Source organism: Mauremys reevesii, linkage group 7, assembly GCF_016161935.1.
Source record: "Mauremys reevesii isolate NIE-2019 linkage group 7, ASM1616193v1, whole genome shotgun sequence".
NCBI lineage: Eukaryota > Metazoa > Chordata > Testudines > Geoemydidae > Mauremys > Mauremys reevesii.
The window spans coordinates 34,998,936-35,019,322 of record NC_052629.1 but is presented as its reverse complement, the minus strand read 5'-3'; the positions used below and the strand labels follow the sequence as shown (position 1 = coordinate 35,019,322).

The window sequence follows — 20,387 nt, the reverse complement described above, 5'->3', positions numbered from 1 at the left end:
TCTCCCGTATATCATTATTTTGGGGTACTGACTCAGTGCAAAGAGTGCCACCTACTGAAACACCAACACCATTTCCCCGCATATGAGTTTTTCCTGAAGTTTCCAAGTAGGAACTAACCAAACCTGACTTGGTTTGGTTTAGGTGATCTGAGAAGATCACAGTCCAAGATGTTATGTCTGCAAATTATCATCACATCCTTAAATTAATAAAGTCTACAAATGTTAGATTCTGGATGCCCTGCACTAATAAACAAATAGGAGAAAGAAAACATGTAACCTGACCCTCAGTCTCTCCCTCTGTGCACCTACACAGAGGGTATCCAGAATGTCTGTTTCTTCTCTCCTCCAGCACAAGTCGGGTGTGGGGGGGAGGGGTCAGCAAGGTCATGGGCACTCCACGCCCTACAGGAGGCATTGTCAGGTAGGTTTAGCTCTGGCTCTGTTCCCTGTGTGCATTTTCTTGTAAATGGAGGGAGAATAGTACTGTGGCGGGGAGGGAGAAGCACACATTATACCTTATAAAATGGTGTAGCATTGTCATTTCTGAGCATATTTCCCAGTGCTCTCAGAAGCATTCTGTCTGCTTGTGTCCTTCACAGAATGCCTCCAGCAATTCCCATTCAGGCTCTACATCTCCTCCCCCTGCTACAGCACATCACAGCCTCTCAAAGGTATAAGAGAGCCCTACAGTATGAATCAGATTAATAAAGTAGGAAGCAATTCAACTCTAGGAGTTAATAGTGGGGCTTCTGTAGTTACTGGTTCATAGAAATCTACTTTACCAAGACTAAGTTACAACTGTCACTCTTTTTAATGATGGCAGGCAATGTATTTTTCCTTTTTCTCTCCTAAATAAACATCACTAGTCCATGATGTTTATGATTCAACATTGAGGAAGTTTCTGAACTTTCTTCTTTTTCCCACTAAGCACTATTAAATGAATATATGGCCAATACAAAAACATAACTCAAGTCTACTCTTCCTCCCCTGGGGGGAAACAAGAGAGAGAGAAAGAACACAGCTGTCCAGAAGAGCTAGAATCTTTTGCACTCAACAGTGCACCTTAAACACCAATGATTCTTACATGTAGGAAGTCAGTGTCTCATGACTGAATGTTATTATATTATGGATATAGGGGGACTCAAGGTCCCTTTTTAGGATGTGGATTCTTTCAGTTATCAAAAACGAATAATTAGAGGCAACACTTGTAAAGAACATGCAACTGTTCCAGTCTGCCAGTCCAGGAAAGTCACCCTGGTGCAAGGATCATTTTGAACAGATAAAACCAGACAATACATGAGAAAAAAAAACCTCAAGCACTATTAAAGTAAAAAAGAAAACCTGAACAAAAAAACTTGCTACAAAGAAAAAAAGGAAAATAACAGTGCACTATATTATAACTAGTAATATACTTAGCTTCTGATATCACGTTACAGACATAACAGCAAAAATGAATGCCCATATCATGTACGTGAAAAGGATAAGATTTTACTACTACCTAATAGCACAGAATCATTTACATAATACAATGGATTCTGCTTCTCTCACCTCACCCTATTCTGCAAAATAAAATAAAAAATTAGATTTAGATTTCTTGTATTCTTTTAAGGACCTTTGACCTATAGAAGTTAGACACATGAATGACAGAAAGCATCCAAGAGGAAATTACTGCATTGGTGACATTTTTAAAAAAGATTAAATCACCCCTTCAGTTCAGCCCTTCTGGAAGTGATCCTGTACCTGCAAATCCTGGTTGGGGGATGGGCAGAACAGGAAACCGGGAACACTAAAAATACTGATGCAAAACTGGCAAATTTCCTGAGATGCATTAAATTTTAAAGTTGAAATATTTTAAACATGATATTAAAATATGAAAAATATTTTGAAGTGCCTGATGAAGCATTTTTATACACATTCAAGGATCCTATTATCCAGTCCTCCCCATTGAGCACCATAATTGTCCCCTCTGGGGGTTTTCTCTTACTAAGCCACAGATCCTCTACAATCATCTTTGCTTCTGCAGTCACACAGGCTATTTGCTTGTCCCAGTGGCACCTTCCACTTGAGATATACTCATGTAATACCACCAAAGCACTTTTCTATCAGGGTCCCCTAATCCTTCCCCCTTTCACCAGGGGCATAGTTGCTCTCTCTCCACCCACAGAACTAACAAGGAAAACATTCAGGGTGCTCCGTGCATGTTCAATGTCCCATGATGAGTAAGTAGGTTCTTCCCTGACTGGCAGGCTGTCAGTGAAGGTCACTAAAGGATCAATCTGCCTAAAACACTCTACCAGCTAATCCCTCTGTTAAGGGCTAGACATATCATCTAGGGACAGAAAAGGAGACACTCTTTCATTGGAAGATTTTTCTATACACCACACTAACACTAAGGTAAAACAACCCTGGGGTGGTGGGGGGGGAAGAGTCCCCTTTAATTGGGAGAGTCTATCAGAGACTAATGGGTCTGCCACAACCTCAGCTGAGTGGAATTGGAAGCTTCCATTCTGTCCCCTACAGTTGGCAGCTGAGTAGGATGCCTCATCCAGATGTTTGCTGCTGTTGTTTAATGTCCTAAACAGACAACACCTCATCTTTCGCCATTCTTTTGGGGCTGTGAAACATTTGGAAAAGAATAATTCCCATTCCCTGCACAGCCTCCTCATGGAGGCACAGGAGAAACTGAAATAGAGGGATTGTCAGCCCTTTAAGGGCCAGGGGATTCTACAGCCATCCAGCCCTGTTCCATAACCAGACCCAGCATGGAAGGGATCAGGTAATTCCCATAAATGGTTGGCAGAGGGACACTGCTGTATGAGACAGAGATGGGCTCCTGAGATAGGCACTGAAGCAGGGGGATTGAAGGGAAGGATGTGTCCTCCTTTCAGCACTGAGAGAGGCAAGGGGAAACGATTCTGGAAGACGTAGCCAATCATGAACAGAAGAACAGCTTTGTTTTGATGTTTTGCTTAAGTTTGATGTTTGAAAAATAAAACTGTGCCCTGAAGGAAAGGCCTGAAGAGACTCTGAGTGTGGGTCCCTTCCTGGGACCTGGAGGTCGGCCAGCTGCTATACTTCCTCGTAGAACAGGAGCACAATTGAGTGAGTTCTTTGATACTGAGCAAATGTATTCCTGCACCCCTCAGCTGAAGTTTTATTTACTTCCCCCCATGGGTGGTGGGTATCATAGGCTGAGGGAGGCTGAGCCTCTCCAAACAGCCAGGTGTGGCTTTGCCTATACTCTGCCCCCAGTCCCCCTCCTGCTTCCCACTCTGAGGGTGGCTCTTCCCCTGTAGCATGGCCCCAGCTGGGGCCAGTGCTGGAGCCGCACCGCTCAGCCTCCTGGGCTGGGGCCATGCTGCTCGGCCTCCTGGCGCTCTGGGGCTGGGGATGCTAGCCGGGGGCAAAGGCCACAGCGGGGGGACTCTGAGCTCCAGCGGGAGGAGTGTGGAAGGGCCTCGGGCAGAAGGGGCAGGGCTGGGGGCTGGCAGCTGGCTTCCCTGAGCCAGCAGTTCACTCAACGTCCATGCCCCCCCCCCCGCTTCCTCAAGCACATAAAGTCAACTATGTGAATAAGTCAGTCCAGTGTAGACAGGGGCGGCTCCAGGCACCAGCACGCCAAGTGTGTGCTTGGGGTGGCAGGCCACAGGGGGCGCTCTGCCGGTCACCGCGAGGGCGGCAGGCAGGCTGCCTGCGGAGGGTCCGCTGGTCCCACGGCTTTGGCGGGCCTCCCGCAGGCGGGCCGCTGAATCCGTGGGACCGGGGACCTCCCACAGGCAAGCCGCCAAAGGCAGCCTGCCTGCTGTGCTTGGGGCGGCAAAATACCTAGAGGCGCCCCTGAGTGTAGAGCAGAGGTACATGGTGGTGTAAGGTGGATCAGGTCACAGGCATCTACAAAATGAGTGAGGAATCAGACATCTTAAATAATCCTTTGGGGGGCATGTTAAACATTCTGAACACTGTCAAAAGAAGTTCTTACTGCTGTTTTCCACTTACTGCAGTCAGACGTCGACTACGTCCCCGCACAGATAAGCTCTTCTCTGTAGTCCCAGGGCACAAACTGCTTACAGCAAAAGCACCACTTAAATAAGGAAAACCCTGTAAGTGCAGCTTCCTTTTCCTTCCAGCTAAACTACTGACATATGAACCTAGGGACTGATGAAGTTAAATGTAAGCCAAGTATGTGTCACATTCTGATCCTCATGTACTGTCCTTTACAAGGGATGAGGAGGGTTTATGGGAGGTTGCAAAATGTGGAGGGCACTTGAAGGTGCAGGATCTGTGATAAGGGTAGGGAAGCCAGACCTGTTCCTTGAAATTGGTTGTCCTGCCTCATTCAGGCCTCAATCAGACTCTCACATTCTATTTACTTTAATTCAGCCATCAGTGTACAGGATGGATGGTGCTCAGAGAATTTTGTATCTTGAGTATTCAGTGTATGATCCTCTTCCTCATTCACTGTAATCATGCAGCCCCACTCTCCAAAGGAACTAGGTAGGGGTTCCCCATCACTCAGTCCTTGCAATACTGCCATTCTGTACACAACAGGACAGAGTTATTGAGAAACAATATTTTATGATCATGTAACTAAGACATGATCATAATGGTCTACCAAGCTCTGTGTCATTTAATGTGCATGTTAATAGACCATAAGAATGAGGCATGGCTCTTTAGTAGAGCACAGATTCCCTTGGATTACTGCCTCATTCCATACTCACCTTTACAGTGTATGGAATGAGGTCTCCGACTGCTGGTCAGTGTTCAAAGGGTAGCACTCTGGGTAGACCTCTGCCCATATACTCTTTAGAGCATAGAGTAACCCTGGTCATGCTAGCTGATCCATTCCTTGCACTTAGTGAAGACAAACACTGCCATTCTAGCAGCTCCTATCCAGCCCAGGACAAGGGAGGCTCCCTGTACCTTCTTCCCCTCCTTTGCATTTCCATACTGGAGCAACTCGATTCTTAGTCCTTTAGATTTTTTTCATAAAGATGAAAACTGGAAGATTAGTAACTCTACAGTTTGCATTTTAAATGAGAAATATGAAAGATAAAAATCAGCACACAGTAGATGGGGCAAATGTAAGTGAAAGCTTCGTGCAGATCGCAAATTTTCCTTTGCAGAGATGAAAGAAGCCTTACAGACAGGTAATGGCTTTGGCACAGGAGATAATTAAGTTAAATGATGAAGCTTACACAGCCAGTCATCTTTTCACATGCTAAAATAGCATATTTCAAAATATTTTTATTAGGTTGTTCAGTGAAAAGGTTCTGGCAATATACACTTCTGAGATTGTTGTACATGGACCATATGAGAGGGCACCAGACTAGGAATTAGGACATATATGTTCTATTCTCTTCTCTGTCACTGTCCTATATCCATGCCTCTGTTTCCCCTCCCACCCTTTGTCTGGCTTGTCTATTTAGATTGTAAGTTCTTCAGGACAGGGATTGTTTCTTAGGCTTTGTCTACACTACAGACCTTACAGTGGCACAGCTGTACCGCTGAAGCCGTGCTGCTGTAAGGTCTCCTGTGTAGCCACTTTATGCTGGCAAGAAAGCGTTCTCCTGCCAGCATAATTAAACCACCCCTAACAAGTGGTGGTAGCTATGTTGGCGGGACAGCATCTCCCACCAACATAGTGCTGTTGACACCGGTGCTTTTATCAATGGAAGTTTTGTCAATTAGGGGGGTGTTTTTTTCACACCCCTGACCAACAGAAGTTTTACCGACCAAAGTGCTAGTAGAAAAAACCTTACTCTGTATATAGCCTAACAGATGTGGGTCCTCTAGTCACTACTGTAATACAACTAAATAAGTTTTTGATACATCTCTGAATGGTGATTTGTTGCACCACTATTCCATATTATATTGACAAAAATCAGTATATAGAATATACTATGGTTTGAGTGAAAATATCAACTTTGTTTATTTTACAAGTTAATCTAAAATGTACTATAGTGGCATACTACTTTTAAAACATTATTTGGTATCTCAAATAACTCTCAAATATCTATGCTCAATTCCACTCAAATCTCACTGTTCCAGTGGTGCCATCCTTCATTTACCCAAGCCTCCATCAACCTTCCCAATATGCTTTTTTATTGTAGTTCTCAGACAGCAAAACAGTTGATAGCAACAGAATGTTTTCAGAAAGGCACATCAGAAAAGAGTAAGAGGCTCTTTGTTTTTATCCAAGTCATTTTTCTCCATAACTTTTATTTTATTTTACTGCTTTTTAAAAAAAAAAAAAAAAGCTTGTTGGTGGTATTTTACAACTTCTAGTACTAACAGATTCAGTTCTACTGTCAGTTCCTGGTGTCTAGTTCTGGACTTTTCCTCTGATGGTCCTTTGTCTTACCTCCTTTTGCTAGTAATGTACCACTTAACTATCATGCCTAGGTCTGTTGTATTGATCTAGCCAATCTTCAAAATATCTCAATATTTGAAATTGGTAGAGTAATAGACTTGTGTTACTCATCCAATATTAAAATACTCTGTACTTTTTAAAAGTTATGTTTATGAATGGATGCATCATAAGCAAATATATAGCCCAACTGATCAAATTTACTCTGATACTTATTAAATTTATTCCATATACACTGAGAGTGTACATACAATACAAAGAAATATTTTATAAGTATGTATTTGCACTATCTGTAACGAGCTACATGTTTTTCTTGCAGATCAGTTTTGGTGCAATTTACATTTTTCTTCCTTTTTTAGAGTCTGATTAATAAAACAAAAGAGTTTATTTTAGCTTTGTAAATAATATCTATGTGACCAATGCAACTATAAAAATTTCACTTAGGTAGGGGATCAAAATAGGCTCTAGAAATCCATAAAGTTTTCCATGAAGATTTTATATCCGAAATTATAACAGGTTTCCATTAATGTTAAGTGTGTCTTTCAGAAGACAACTCCAAAGTGGGGGTAACTTTAGAAAGCTGGTTTCCATCATCATATGTCGCTTTCTCACACTGAAGTCACAGCTGTTTCAGCCGTTAATGTTTTTTATGCTAAAAATACTGATGTTGTCTCCAGGGATTATCCAAGCAAACTCCAAAGTTCAAGGACCAAATTTGTGAAACAACGGTTCTGCTATATGCATACATGAAGGATGACCCACCCTGGGTTTGGGGACTGGGGTTGAATTTCATCACCATCAACAGGTTATCTGGCTGACTGTATCATTACTTATTGTATGGCCACTACTCTATCCTAGGAACTGAAATTATGACCAGTCTTCTTATACATGAATTTGTAGCAAGCAGATCTATTCAATCACTGGTCCAGTGGCCACGCCTCTGAGCCTACCTCCTCAATCCCTGCTACCTCCAAATTTCCTGATCCAACATAGAATCCTCTTTGTAGTGTGCAGACAGGGTACACATCCTGCTGCATGGCAGCTTCACCTATGCCCCTTTGCCTTCATATCTGTTCTGTGGTGTGGGATGAGATGAATGTAATCCCAAGAGAACAATGATATTAACTCATATGAACTTTCTCAATGCACAATAAAAATACCTTTGCAAATGGTCATTCTAAAGGGAAAAAACACAAGACCCTTGGTTCTGCTGATCTGTGAAAATATTTTTTAGAAAAGCAGTCTCAAATATATGATGGTCACAACCTTTCATGGTTAATCTGTCAATGCAAGAACTGATTTAGGCTAAAACTAGTGCTTTATCTTCCATGTTCTTATCTGAATTTTGCTCCAAACAATCATGATAACTTTTCATACACAATCTGTCCATATGAAGTCCAACATCAGTCTCAAATTGAAAGCATTAGACACCTTATTAATGGATGTACTGATGGTATAATATAAATTATTAATATTATCCATCATTGCCAATATGCAGGTGTTCAATAATGGAAAATAAAAAGTAAATTTATTGTGTGTCCTCTATTGAGAACCAAGATTATTAATACAAGACAATTTTGTAAATTGTCACTGTTCTTTTACTGTATACATGATTGTTTACATAAAGGATAGGTATCTAGTAATTGGATTGTTTTCAACTCTTTCATTTGGCATAACATAATTTCAGCCTTCATTTTACCTCTCACCTTTCTATGGGTATTCAGCCTTCAATATGTTCCCTTAAATGGTATATAGTTTTATAGGCATTACATTCTTCAGATTTTTATCCTTGTTATTTAATGTTAATTTTTTAAAGATAAGACAAAACTTAAGGTACAATTGCACCCTCTAGTGTCCAGCTTCTTTAATTCAAGGACAGCCAGAACCACTCTCTAGACCCTTAACAAATATCAATATGAAAACAAAAATTTGAAAGTGAAAATCCAAATGCATGCATTTACATTAAAAAACAATCCAAACTCAAGCTATAGTAAAGCTATCAGTATGATGTTAATATTCAGCAACATTATTACTTTTGTAACTAAAAGGATATTTTATAATTGGTTCTTTGGCTTATTGTTAGAATTCAGAACAAGTTAACATAGCATTTTTAAAGAGTCATATTTTCATTTAGAATTATATTTTATTTAAGCAAACAGGGTAACATATCATCCTGCGATGACAGCTTTTTTTCTTAGCAAACAGTTGGACCTGAACTAAACATTTGGACCTGAACATTTTTAACAATATCTGGCAGGGGTGTAACTGATATCTGATAGCACGTTTCAACTAGCGTGACCAGTTCAGTGTACCCCAGGTCACTAATATAATAATCTGTGTCTAGAAGGTGGCATCTAAAATATCAATAGAAAGCTAATCACATACTGATCTTTAATATTATTTGGGTGGTGTATGGATGGAGAACAAATCCAAAATTACAAACATATTAGGGAGAATCAAAGCATGTCTGCCAGGCAAGGCTAAAGTTACCCCATCCTAGACAAAGGAATGTGGTTCAGCCATCTTGAAGGTACTTCCAAGTTACACTAAGACAATGGGAGCACAATTTACAAATGAAGGTAAACAGGACCATCAAGCCAGCAAGGGGAGATCTCCCTCTGCTCTGATGCTAAGTGGTTGAGACTGCAGGAAACCGATGAATTTTCATGAAACTTCTTTTACCAGAAGACTCCATGTCACCTTTCTCACAGCATGAATGAACTTTACTTTGGATAGTAACCTTCAGAAGAATCTATTTTACTGAACTATACAAGGGGACAAAGACCCCAAGTTATCTTTCACCTAAGATGACAACTAAATGGAGCATATGGACTGTGAAGCTACCTTGCTTGAAGGTATATTGGTAAGGAAACTATCTTGAAAAAAGGCCATAGCTTGTTCTGTTAAGACAGCCTCTTGAAAGCGTTTTTCAGCTTTATTTGCTTATACCTAGAGATGAAAGTAGGCCAGTACGGCATACCAGTAAGAAATGGCCTCTGGAACTGGCCTGTACACGGCCGACATTAAAGTGCTACCACAGCAGCACTTTCAGGACCTTCCTGAGAGCGCTGCCATGGTAGCGCTTTAACATCGCTGACCCTTTTGCCCCTCCCCCACCCAGTGGCCCTGCTGGTAGGGACCCTACTGGCGGGGCTGCCGAGTAGGCAGGGAGCAAAAGGGGCTGCTGCACCAGGGACTGGCAATTTTAAAGGACCCGGGGCTCCTGGAAGCCACCACTGCAGCAGCCAGAGACCCAGGCCCTTTAAATCGCTGCTGGAGCCCCAGGCGGCGCAGGCTGGACAGCATGGAAGAACTGGCTGGGGGAATCTTACCCCCCAGCCCAGCCCCTTTCTCCCGAGGCCCTGCCCCTTCTGCACGAGGACCTGCCCCTTCCACACAAGGTCCAGAGCCGGGCCCCATACCAGTAAGTCTTTCATCTTACTTTCACCCCTGCTTATAACCATTTCTAACTCTATCCTTTATACTTTAACTGACTTAAAATCTTATCCCTTCTTGTTAATAAACTTTTTATTTTTTATTTAAACCACCCCAGTGCTGTGATTGATTTAAAGTGAATGCTAACGCCAGTCTGTGAGATAAGCTGCTGGGTATAATGTCTTTAAAGGAACAAGTGAACCTTAATTTCTCTCTGAGTGGTCCAGGGGAGAGCTGGACAATATAGAACACATAGTTTTGGAAAAATTCTGGACTGGGGGGCATTGGGTCATCTTGCCAGGTGTAACCAGCATGTAGTGGGGACATAATAAGTGGGCAGCTGGAATTAGAATTGCTGAGTCAGAGCTCTTTAACACAGATGCTCCATGCAGGCTGGTACGCTGGCCTGGGGCAGTCCAGAAAAGGGCACTACAGCAGCAGAGCATTTTGGGGCACCCAGGGTTACAAGGCAGGCAGTGACAACCCATCACTGGTCTGGGTTGCACCCAAGAACATGACAGTGATTTCCTAAGGTTTCATAAAAACCAACCAAACAACCTCCATCACTTGGCCTCATATTGACGCTCACATGGGCCATCACCAGGTCTGGAACCTATAGAGCCACCACAAGGACTTCTGTTACTTGAGCTAATGGAGTAACTGATAGCAACAGAAGGTTGTCATGCTCTATGTGGACTAGCACTAGAGGGGGCTGAGAGATTTTGCCAGTGGGTTTTAAAGGTATTTGCTGACAGCAGAGGAACAATGAGACTCAGCCCTGGTCTACACTACAAGTTTAGGTCAAATTTAGCAGTGTTAGATCGATTTAACCCTGCACATGTCCACACGACGAAGCCATTTTTGTCAACTTAAAGGGCTCTTAAAATCGATTTCTGTACTCCTCCCCGACGAGGGGATTAGTGCTGAAATCAACCCTGCTAGGTCAAATCTGGGGTAGTATGGATGCAATTTGATGGTATTGGTCTCCAGGAGCTATCCCAGAGTGCTCCATTGTGACCACTCTGGACAGCACTCTCAACTCAGATGCACTGGCCAGGTAGACAGGAAAAGCCCCACAAACTTTTGAATTTCATTTCCTGTTTGACCAGCATGGTGAGCCCAGAGGTGACCGTGCAGATCTCATCAGCACAGGTGACCATGTAGTCCCAGAATTGCAAAAGAGCTCCAGCATGGACCGAACGGGAGGTACTGGATCTGATCGCTGTATGGGAAGACAAATCCGTGCTATCAGAACTCCATTCCAAAAGATGAAATGCCAAAACATTTGAAAAAATCTCCAAGGGCATGAAGGACAGAGGCTATAACAGAGACCTGCAGCAATGCCGCCTGAAACTTAAGGAGCTCAGGCAAGCCTACCAAAGAGCCAGAGAGGCAAACGGCAGCTCCAGGTCAGAGCCCCAGACATGCTGCTTCTACGATGAGCTGCATGCCATGCTAGGGGGTGCCCCTACAACTACCCCAGCCCTGTGCGTGGATTCCATCAATGGATTCGCACGCAACAGGGATGCAGATTTTGGGGACGAGGAAGATGATGAGGAAGAGGTTGAAGATAGCGCACAGCAAGCAAGTGGAGAAACCGTTTTCGCCAACAGCCAGGAACTGTTTTTCACCCTGGATCTAGTACCCTCCCACCCCACCGAAGGTGGGCTTCCGGACCAAGAAGGTGGAGAAAGGACCTCTGGTGAGTGTACCTTTGTAAATAAAATACATGGTTTAAAAGCAAGCGTGTTTAATGATTAATTTACCCTGAAGACTTGGGATACATTCGCGGCTAGTACAGCTACTGGAAAAGTTTGTTGACATGTATGGGGATGGAACGGAAATACTCCAGGGACATCTCAGTGAAGCTCTCCTGGATGTACTCCCAAAGACTGTTAGCCACGCGGTGAGGGGAGGTGTGAAGTGATCATCCCAGAGAATTGGGGGTCAGTTGGCTTTGTGCTGCACATTAACCCAAAAACCGCAGCCCCTCCTTTTTAAATGGCCAACTCAATGGGTGCTTGGTATATGAAATGAGGGTGCTGCTGTCTGAAACCACTGAAGGTTAAAGAAGCCAAAAGATTGTGGCTTACCATGGCTGCCTGCAAGCCGAATTCTGTTGCCCACCAGCCCTGCATGGGTGATGTCTCACACCAAACCAGCAGGCTCTCAATATAAGAGGCAAAATGCAACCTTGTAAAGAAAGCACATGTGCTATGTAGTGTTAACAGCTTGGTTCACCATGAAAGAGTCTACCCATTGTTCTCCAAAATGTGTCTTTTTAAAGACTACTCTCCCTTTTTTTCCCCCCTCCTGCGGCTGCAAATGTTTCAACAGTTGCCATATCATCTCTGGCCCAGAGGCTAGCAAAGATTAGAAGATGAAAAAAACTGCACTCGCAATGAAATATTCTCTGAGCTCATGCAGTCCTCCCTCACTGAAAGAATCCAGCAGAATGCATGGAGGCAGACACTGTCAGAGTGCAGGAAAGCACAAAATGAACACGAGGACATGTGAAAAGATCAAGATGATAAGTGGTGTCAGCATGATGAGAGGAGGCAGGATGCAATGCTGAGGCTACTAGAAGATCAAACTGATATTCTCTGGCGTATTGTTGAGGTGCAGGACAGGCAGCAGGAGCACAGACCACCGCCGCAGCCCCTGTGTAACCAACCACCCTCCTCCCCAAGTTCCATGGCCTCCTCACCCAGACGCACAAGAACGCAGTGGAGGGGGGCCCTCCGGGCACCCAACCACTCCACCCCAGAGGACTGCCCAAGCAACAGAAAGCTGGCATTCAATAAATAAGTTCTGAAGTGCAGTGTGACCTTGTCCTTCCCTCCTCCACCATCACAACCGGTGCTTCCCTCCACCCTGAGGGCTACCTTTGCAGTTATCCCCCCATTTGTGTGATGAATTAATAGAGAATTCATGAATCTGAAACAACAATGACTTTATTGACTCTGCAAGCGGTGATCAAAGGGGGGAGGGGAGGGCGGTTGGCTTACAGGGAAGTAGAGAGAACCAAGAGGGTGAGTTTTCATCAAGGAGAAACAAACAGAAATTTCACACCGTAGCCTGGCCAGTCATGAAACTGGTTTTCAAAGCTTCTCTGATGCACAGAGCACCCTGCTGTGCTCCTCTAACCACCCTGGTGTCTGGCTGCATGTAATCAGTGGCCAGGTGATTTGCCTCAACCTCCCACCCCACCATAAATGTTTCCTCCTTACTCTCACAGATACCGAGGACACAGCAAGCAGTAATAACAATGGGAATATTGGTTTCGCTGAGGTCTAACCGAGTCAGTAAACTCAGGGCTGGTGCAAGGATGTTTCATGCCCTCCCTGAGCCCTGCGGCAGCTCCCTGCCCCCCTTTCCCTGAGGCGTCCCCCACACACAACAGCTCCCCCACCCCGCCATCAGGCACCCACCTGCAGCAGCTCCCCCCTCTGCGGCATCCCCGTCCCCGGGGAGCCCTGCGGCAGCTTCCCACCCCAGCTCACCTCTGCTTCACCCCCACCCCGAGCCCTGCGGCAGCTCCCCTGCAGCAGCTCCCCCCCTCCGTGGAGCTGTGCGGCAGCTCCCTGCCCCAGCTCACCCCTGCTCCGCCTCCCTCCCCAAGCATGCCATCGGTGCTTCACTTCTCCCACCTCCTAGGCTTGCGGTGCCAATCAGCTTAGGTGCTGCAAGCCTGGGAGGTGGGAGAAGTGAAGCAGCGACGGCGTGCTCGGGGAGGAGGCGGAGCAGGGGTGAGCTGGGGCGGGGAGTTCCCCTGCGTGCCGCCCCCCCCCCCCGCCCTTACTTGTGCAGGCAGCCCTCCCAGCACCCACCTGCCCCAGATCCCTCTGCCTAAATGCTGGCAGCGACCGGGGCAGCCGAAGATCCAGCCGCCGCAGTCGCCGCCAAAGAAAATGCGCCCCCCAAATCCTAGCACCCTAGGCAACCGCCTAGGTCGCCTAATAGGTTGCACCAGCCCTGAGTAAACTGCACCAGCACACTTTTAAACGTCCAAATGCACATTCTACCACCATTCTGCACTCGCTCAGCCTATAGTTGAACAGCTCCTGACCACTGTCCAGGGTGTCTGTGTATGACTTCATGAGCCATGGCATTAAGGGATAGGCTGGGTCCCCAAGGATAACTATAGGCATTTCAATCCCCAACAGTTATTTTCTGGTCTGGAAAGTAAGTCTCTTTCTCCATCTGTTCAAACAGACCAGAATTCCTGAAGATGGGAGCATCATGTACCTTTCCCGGCCATCCCATGTTGATGTTGGTGAAACATCCTTTGTGATCCACCAGTGCTTGCAGCACCATTGAAAAGTACCCCTTGCAGTTTATGTACTGGCTGCCTTGGTGGTCCAGTCCCAAGATAGGGATATGTGTTCCGTCTATCACCCCACCACAGTTCGGGAATCCCATTGCAGCAAAGCCATCCACTGTGACCTGCACATTTCCAAGAGTCACTACCCTTGATAGCAGCAGTTCAGTGATTGCATTGGCTACTTGGATCACAGCAGCCCCCACAGTAGATTTGCCCACTCCAAATTGATTCCCAACTGACCAGTAGCTGTCTGGTGTTGCAAGCTTCCACAGGGCTATCGCAACTCACTTGTGAACAGTGAGGGCTGTGCTCATCTTGGTATTCTTGCAATTCAGGGCAGGGGAAAGCAAGTCACAAAGTTCCATGAAAGTGCCCTGATGCATGTGAAAGTTTTGCAGCCACTGGGAATCATCCCAGGCCTGCAACACTATGCAGTCCCACCAATCTGTGCTTGTTTGCCGGGCCCAGAATCGGCATTCCATGGCATGAACCTGCCCCATTACCACCATGATGTCCAAATTGCCAGGGCCCATGCTTTGAGATAAGCCTGTGTCCATGTCCTCATCATTCTCGTCACTGTGCTGCCATCGCCTCCTTGCCTGCTTTTGCAGGTTCTGGTGCTGCATATACTGCAGGATAATGCACATGGTATTTACAGTGCTCATAACTGCCGTGGTGCTCTGAGCAGGCTCCATGCTTGCCGGGGTATGGTGTCTGCATGGAAAAAAGGCACGAAACGATTGTCTGCAGTTGCTCTCATGGAGGGAGGGGCGACTGACGATATGGCTTACAGAGAATTAAAATCAACAAAGGGGGCAGGTTTGCATCAAGGAGAAATACACACAACTGTCACACTGAAGCCTGGCCAGTCATGAAACTGGTTTTCAAAGCCTCTGTGATGCACAGCACACATTGCTGTGCTCTTCTAATCGCAAACAGCCTTGTCAGCAAACAGCACCAGCGAAATTTTAAACGTCCAACAGCACATTCTACCACCATTCTGCACTTTCTCAGCCTATAGTTGAACTGCTCCTTACTACTGTCCAGGCTTCATGAGGCACAGGAGCAAAGAGTAGGCTGGGGTAGGTGTGACCGCGCGGTGCTACCGTCTGGGAGAGCAGCCTGAGGCAAAAGCCTGCAGCTGGCATGATACTCCAGGCAGGACTGAATCTCCATTAGACGAAACTTAAAGAAGAGAATGACTTGGAGTCACTCCCATTTATGTCCAGGCGCCCCCGACCGACCTCACCGAGGAGCAACCAGGAGACAGCAGCAGACGGTGCAATACGGATGCTAACCATCTTTGCTAACTTGCTAAGGCAAGGAGCTGCTGCTGTGTAGCACTGCAGTACCATGTCTGCCAGCAGCACCCAGGAGACATACGGTGACAGTGAGCTAAGCAGGCTCCATGCTTGCTGTGGTATGTTGTCTGCACGGGTAACGCAGGAAAAAAGGTGAGAAACTATTTTTTGCCATTGCTTTCATGGGGCTGGGGTGGGGGCTGACGACATGTACCCAGAACCACGCTCGACAATGTTTTTGCCCCATGAGGCATTGGGAGCTCAACCCAGAATTCCAATGGGTGTCGGAGACTGCGGGAACTGTGGGATAGCTACCACAGTGCAACACTCCAAAAGTCAATGCTAGCCTTGGTACTGTGGATGCACACCGCTGACTTAATGCGCTAAGTGGGGACACACACAATCGACTGTATCTAATCGAGTTCTAAAAAAATCGACCTAATTTGGTAGTGTAGACATAGCCTCAGGAATCTTGGGTTCCATTCATCCCAATCTCCTTGTCCAGCCAGTCCCAGTCTTGCTCTCCCTCCCAGTTCTTTGTGCAACTTCAGTATTCCCCCACAGCCAACTAAGTCCCAGTCTCTCCCACAGACCTCAGTCCCAGTCGCCTTGCCCAGCCCAATCTCAGTCTCTCCATCCAAATCCCAACCAGTTTCTGCCCCTCGCCATCCAGTTCCACCAGACTCCTTGTTCCAGACTACTCCTTTGTCTTCCTCTTTGTCATGTTGTTACCCCCCTCTAGATTTGAATCAGGCTGCTTCCTCTTCCATGCTGCATGGGCATCAGCGGGGAGGTACATCACTGAAGAGTGAGGGAGAGACAGTCTCCCTGCTGTCAGCTCCAGTGGCTGGCCCCAGCCTGGCCTGGAGCAGCATTTAGAAGGAAAGTTTGGCTTTTGTCCTGTTGCCCAGGGCAGGAGAATGCTCAGTCACTATATGGGGATGGCACACGCACAGCCTGGTCACTGCTAGGAGCTATGAAGCTCGATCATGCTTAGCAAGGATGGAATCTTGCTACAATTGAAGAAGATTCTACTGAGCATATGTGAACTGCAATTTTTCAAAGGCTTATAACTTGGCCAAATTTAGGCAGACTTTCACAAGGATGGCAAAAGGCAGGACTCTTGACACAAAAGACATCCCCTTGCAAATTTCAAGTTCCTGCTCCAAAGCATGTGGACACTATAATTTTTCAAAGAGAAGGTCACCAGAATTTTTTTTTAACGTGAGCAGAACATATTTTCCCCTAGCCCTTTTCTCAGAAATGGCTAAAGCATTTTGGCTGCAATTTTCCAAAAATACGCAACCTCAGGCAGATATTGGTCATGGAAAATGTCAGCCCAAACAGTTAATGTCTGGCAAAATTAAAAGTAATTAAAAACAGTGTCTTATCATGCAAAATGACAGGCAACCTTAATAGGCGATGCTACCAGCCCCACCTATAATTAAATCTTAGTTTATTCATGACGCGAAGAGACCTGAGTATTGAATATGTTTTACTACTATAATTTGATGTAACTGAGCTTTCCTCACACGGGTCATTGTTCACTTTTTTCTAACCAGCTCTTTTTTAAGCTGGATACTTGCAAGTTCAATTTTTAATATTTAACTAAACATTAAACTAATGAGGGTTTAGGTTTGAATAGTAAAATGTTCCCTCTGATGACACATAGGACAGCTTTTAAATATCCTTCTTATCCACTGGCAAATCATACTTTGACATAACTGAGAATTATTTTTTTTATGAAAGGCAGTGCTTCTGGTAATAACAGCATTAGCTATTAAGTACAAACTAAAATACAGTAATGTGATGTAATTCACAGACGTGCCATTTTTTAAGACAGTGAGACAGAACTACAGCTGATGAAAACTGTCATAGCTCCACTGATGTCAATAGAGCTGCGGCAATTTACACCATCTGAGGATCTGTCTCGGCATTTTTCAGGGCTCGTCTACACTTGAAGTGCTACTGCAGCTGCACCGCAGTAGTACTTCAGTGTAGACACTACCAACACTCATGGGAGGGGTTCTTCCATTGATGTAGATAATCCACCTCCCCAAGAGAGTTAGGTCAACGTAACAATTATTCCATTGACTAGCACTGTCTACACTGGGGGTTAGATCAGCTTAACTATGCCATTCCGAGGTGTGGATTTTTCACACCCTGAGCAACACGCTGAGTTGACCTGACTTTTCAGTGCAGACCAGGCCTAAATATAATGTCATTAAAGGTGGCCATGGCCACCTTTTATATTAGATATTCAAATTGACCAATACATTTATAAGCTTCCAAAATTAACTAGACCATAGCATGGCAATCTGTTTTAAGTAACAAAAATCTACATGTTGAAATAGTAGCATAAGTCTTGACACCGTGCATGCCCAAATCAGCACATACGATGTCAAAGTGGTGGCATATAAATGAGCAGTTCAGCAATTTCTGTCCCTATGAAAGGGGAGTCAATTCGGGTCATAGACATCTGGGTCCTAACAATATTGTTCTAAAATAGCCCTATACCTTAAGACAAGATGTGAAATATCTGGAAGCATTGTAACAGTTTCATGAACTTGCACACTCACATGAAAATGCTCTGTGCAAATCATCCCTAGTAAATTAGTGTCTTGCAATCATTTTTTTTAAAATTATACAGTGCTAATTTGGAACTGTTGACTTTTCTTAGCCCCTCACATTTATTGATAAATGATATTCTTATTATTTCGTATTAACCAAAAAACAAATCACATCTGTATATTGATACTTGTCATCAAGATTCCAGAAGACTGGAAAATGGCAAATATCATGCCAGTCTACAAAAGGGGAAATAAGGACAGCCCAGGGAATTGCAGACCAGTCAGCTTAATTTATGTACCTGGAAAGATAATGGAGCAAATAATTAAGCAATCAATTTGCAAACATCTAGACAATAATAAGGTGATAAGTAACAGTCAGCATGGATTTGTCAACAACAAATCCTGTCAAACCATCCTGATAGCTCTCTTTGACAGGGTAACAAGCCTTGTGGATGGGTGGGGAGTGGTAGATGTGGTATATCTTGACTTTAGTAAAGCTTTTGATACTGTCTCGCACAACCTTCTCAAACAAACTAGGGAAATGCAATCTAGATGGAGCTACTATAAGGTTGGTGCAAAATTGGTTGGAAAACCATTCCCAGAGAGTAGTTATTAGTGGTTCACAGTCATGCTGGAAGGGCATATCAAGTGGGGTCTCACAGGGATCAGTTCTGGGTCCAGTTCTGTTCTGTTCAATAGCTTCATCAGTGATTTAGATAATGACAGAGAGAGTATATTAATAAAGTTTGTGGACAATACCAAGCTGGGAGGGATTGCAAGTGTTTTGGAAGATTGGATTAATATTCAAAATGATCTGGACAAACTGGAGAAATGGTCTGAAGTAAATAGGATGAAATTCAATAAGGACAAATGCAAAGAACTCCACTTAGGAAGGAACAATTAATTGCACACATACAAAATGGGACATGACTGCCTAGGAAAGAGTACTGAGGAAAGGGATCTGGAGGTCATGGTGGACTACAGGCTAAATATGAGTCAACAGTGTAACACTGTTGCAAAAAAGGCAAATATCATTCTGGGATGTATTAGCAGGAGTGTTGTAAGTACAGTAACTCCTCATTTAACTTTGTCCCACTTAACGTTGTTTCAATGTTACATCCCTGCTCAATTAGGGAACATGCTCATTTAAAGTTGTGCAATGCTCCCTTATAACATCATTTGGCTGCCTGCTTGTAAGATTCTGTGGAAGAGCAGCAACTTTACAAGGGAGCATTGCACAAGTTCTGCTTCTCCGCCTCCTCCCTCTCCCTCCCAGTGCTTCCCCCGCCGCCCAACAGCTGTTTGGCAGTGCTTAGGACTTTCTGGAAGGGAGCGGGAGGAGCGGAGATGCAGGGCTTCCCCGTTCTGCCCTTCCCTCCCAGAAAGTCCTAAGCGCAAAGTGTTGGGAGGGAGGGGGAGGAACAGGGAAGCACTGCGTCTCCACTCCTCCCCCTCCCTCCCAGAAAATCCTAAGTGTCGCCAAACAGCTGTTTGGTGGCACTTAGACTTTAGGGGTGGAGGGATGTGGCATGCTCCGGAGAAGAGGTGGAGTGGGGGTGGGAAGAGGTGGGCCTGGAGTGGAGCAGGGACAGGAAGAGGCGGGCCTGGAGCATTTCCGGCAAAATCCGAGCCTGTTCACCAGGGAAGCTGCCGCTGCTGCAAAGGTGCTTCCTAGCGTCCTTGCCTGCAGCAGGCTGTGCCTGTGTGGGGTAAGCCAGGGGCACTTCCCAACCACAGTACAGTACTGTACAGTATACAGTATAATGCCTTTTGTCTTCCCCCCAAAAATGTCCTTGGAACCTAACCCCCCACATTTACATTAAATCTTATGGGACAATTGGATTCATTTAACATTGTTTCACTTAAAGTTGCATTTTTCAGGAACATAACTACAATGTTAAGTGAGGAGTTACTGTATGAGAAGTAATTCTTCTGCTCTGTGTGCTGATTAGGCCTCAACTGGAGTATTGTGTCCAGTTCTGGGTACCACATTTCAGGAAAGATGTGGACAAATTGGAGAAAGTCCAGAGAAGAGCAACAAAAATGATTAAAGGTCTAGAAAACATGACCTATGAGGGAAGATTGAAAAAAATGGGTTTGTTTACTCTGGAAAAGAAAAGACAGAGGGGACATGCTAATGGTTTTCAAGTACATAAAAGGTTGTTACAAGGAGAAGGAAGAAGAATTCTTCTCCCCTAATCTGAGGATAGGACAAGAAGCAATGGTCTTAAATTGCAGCAAGAGCGGTTTAGGTTGGATATTAGGAAAAACTTCCTGTCAGGGAGGTTTAGCACTGGAATAAATTGCCTATTAAGGCTGTGGAATCCCCATTTTTGGAGATTTTTAAGAGCAGCTTAGACAAACACCTTTCAGGAATGGTCTAGATAATA

At 44.9% G+C, this 20,387-nt stretch overlaps 1 protein-coding gene across 3 annotated transcripts in view; it reads right to left on the bottom strand.

Moving 5' to 3' along the window:
* PRKG1 (protein kinase cGMP-dependent 1) overlaps positions 1-20,387 on the bottom strand; it is an 885,489-nt gene that overhangs the window by 806,919 nt on the left and 58,183 nt on the right. The window lies entirely within an intron of this gene.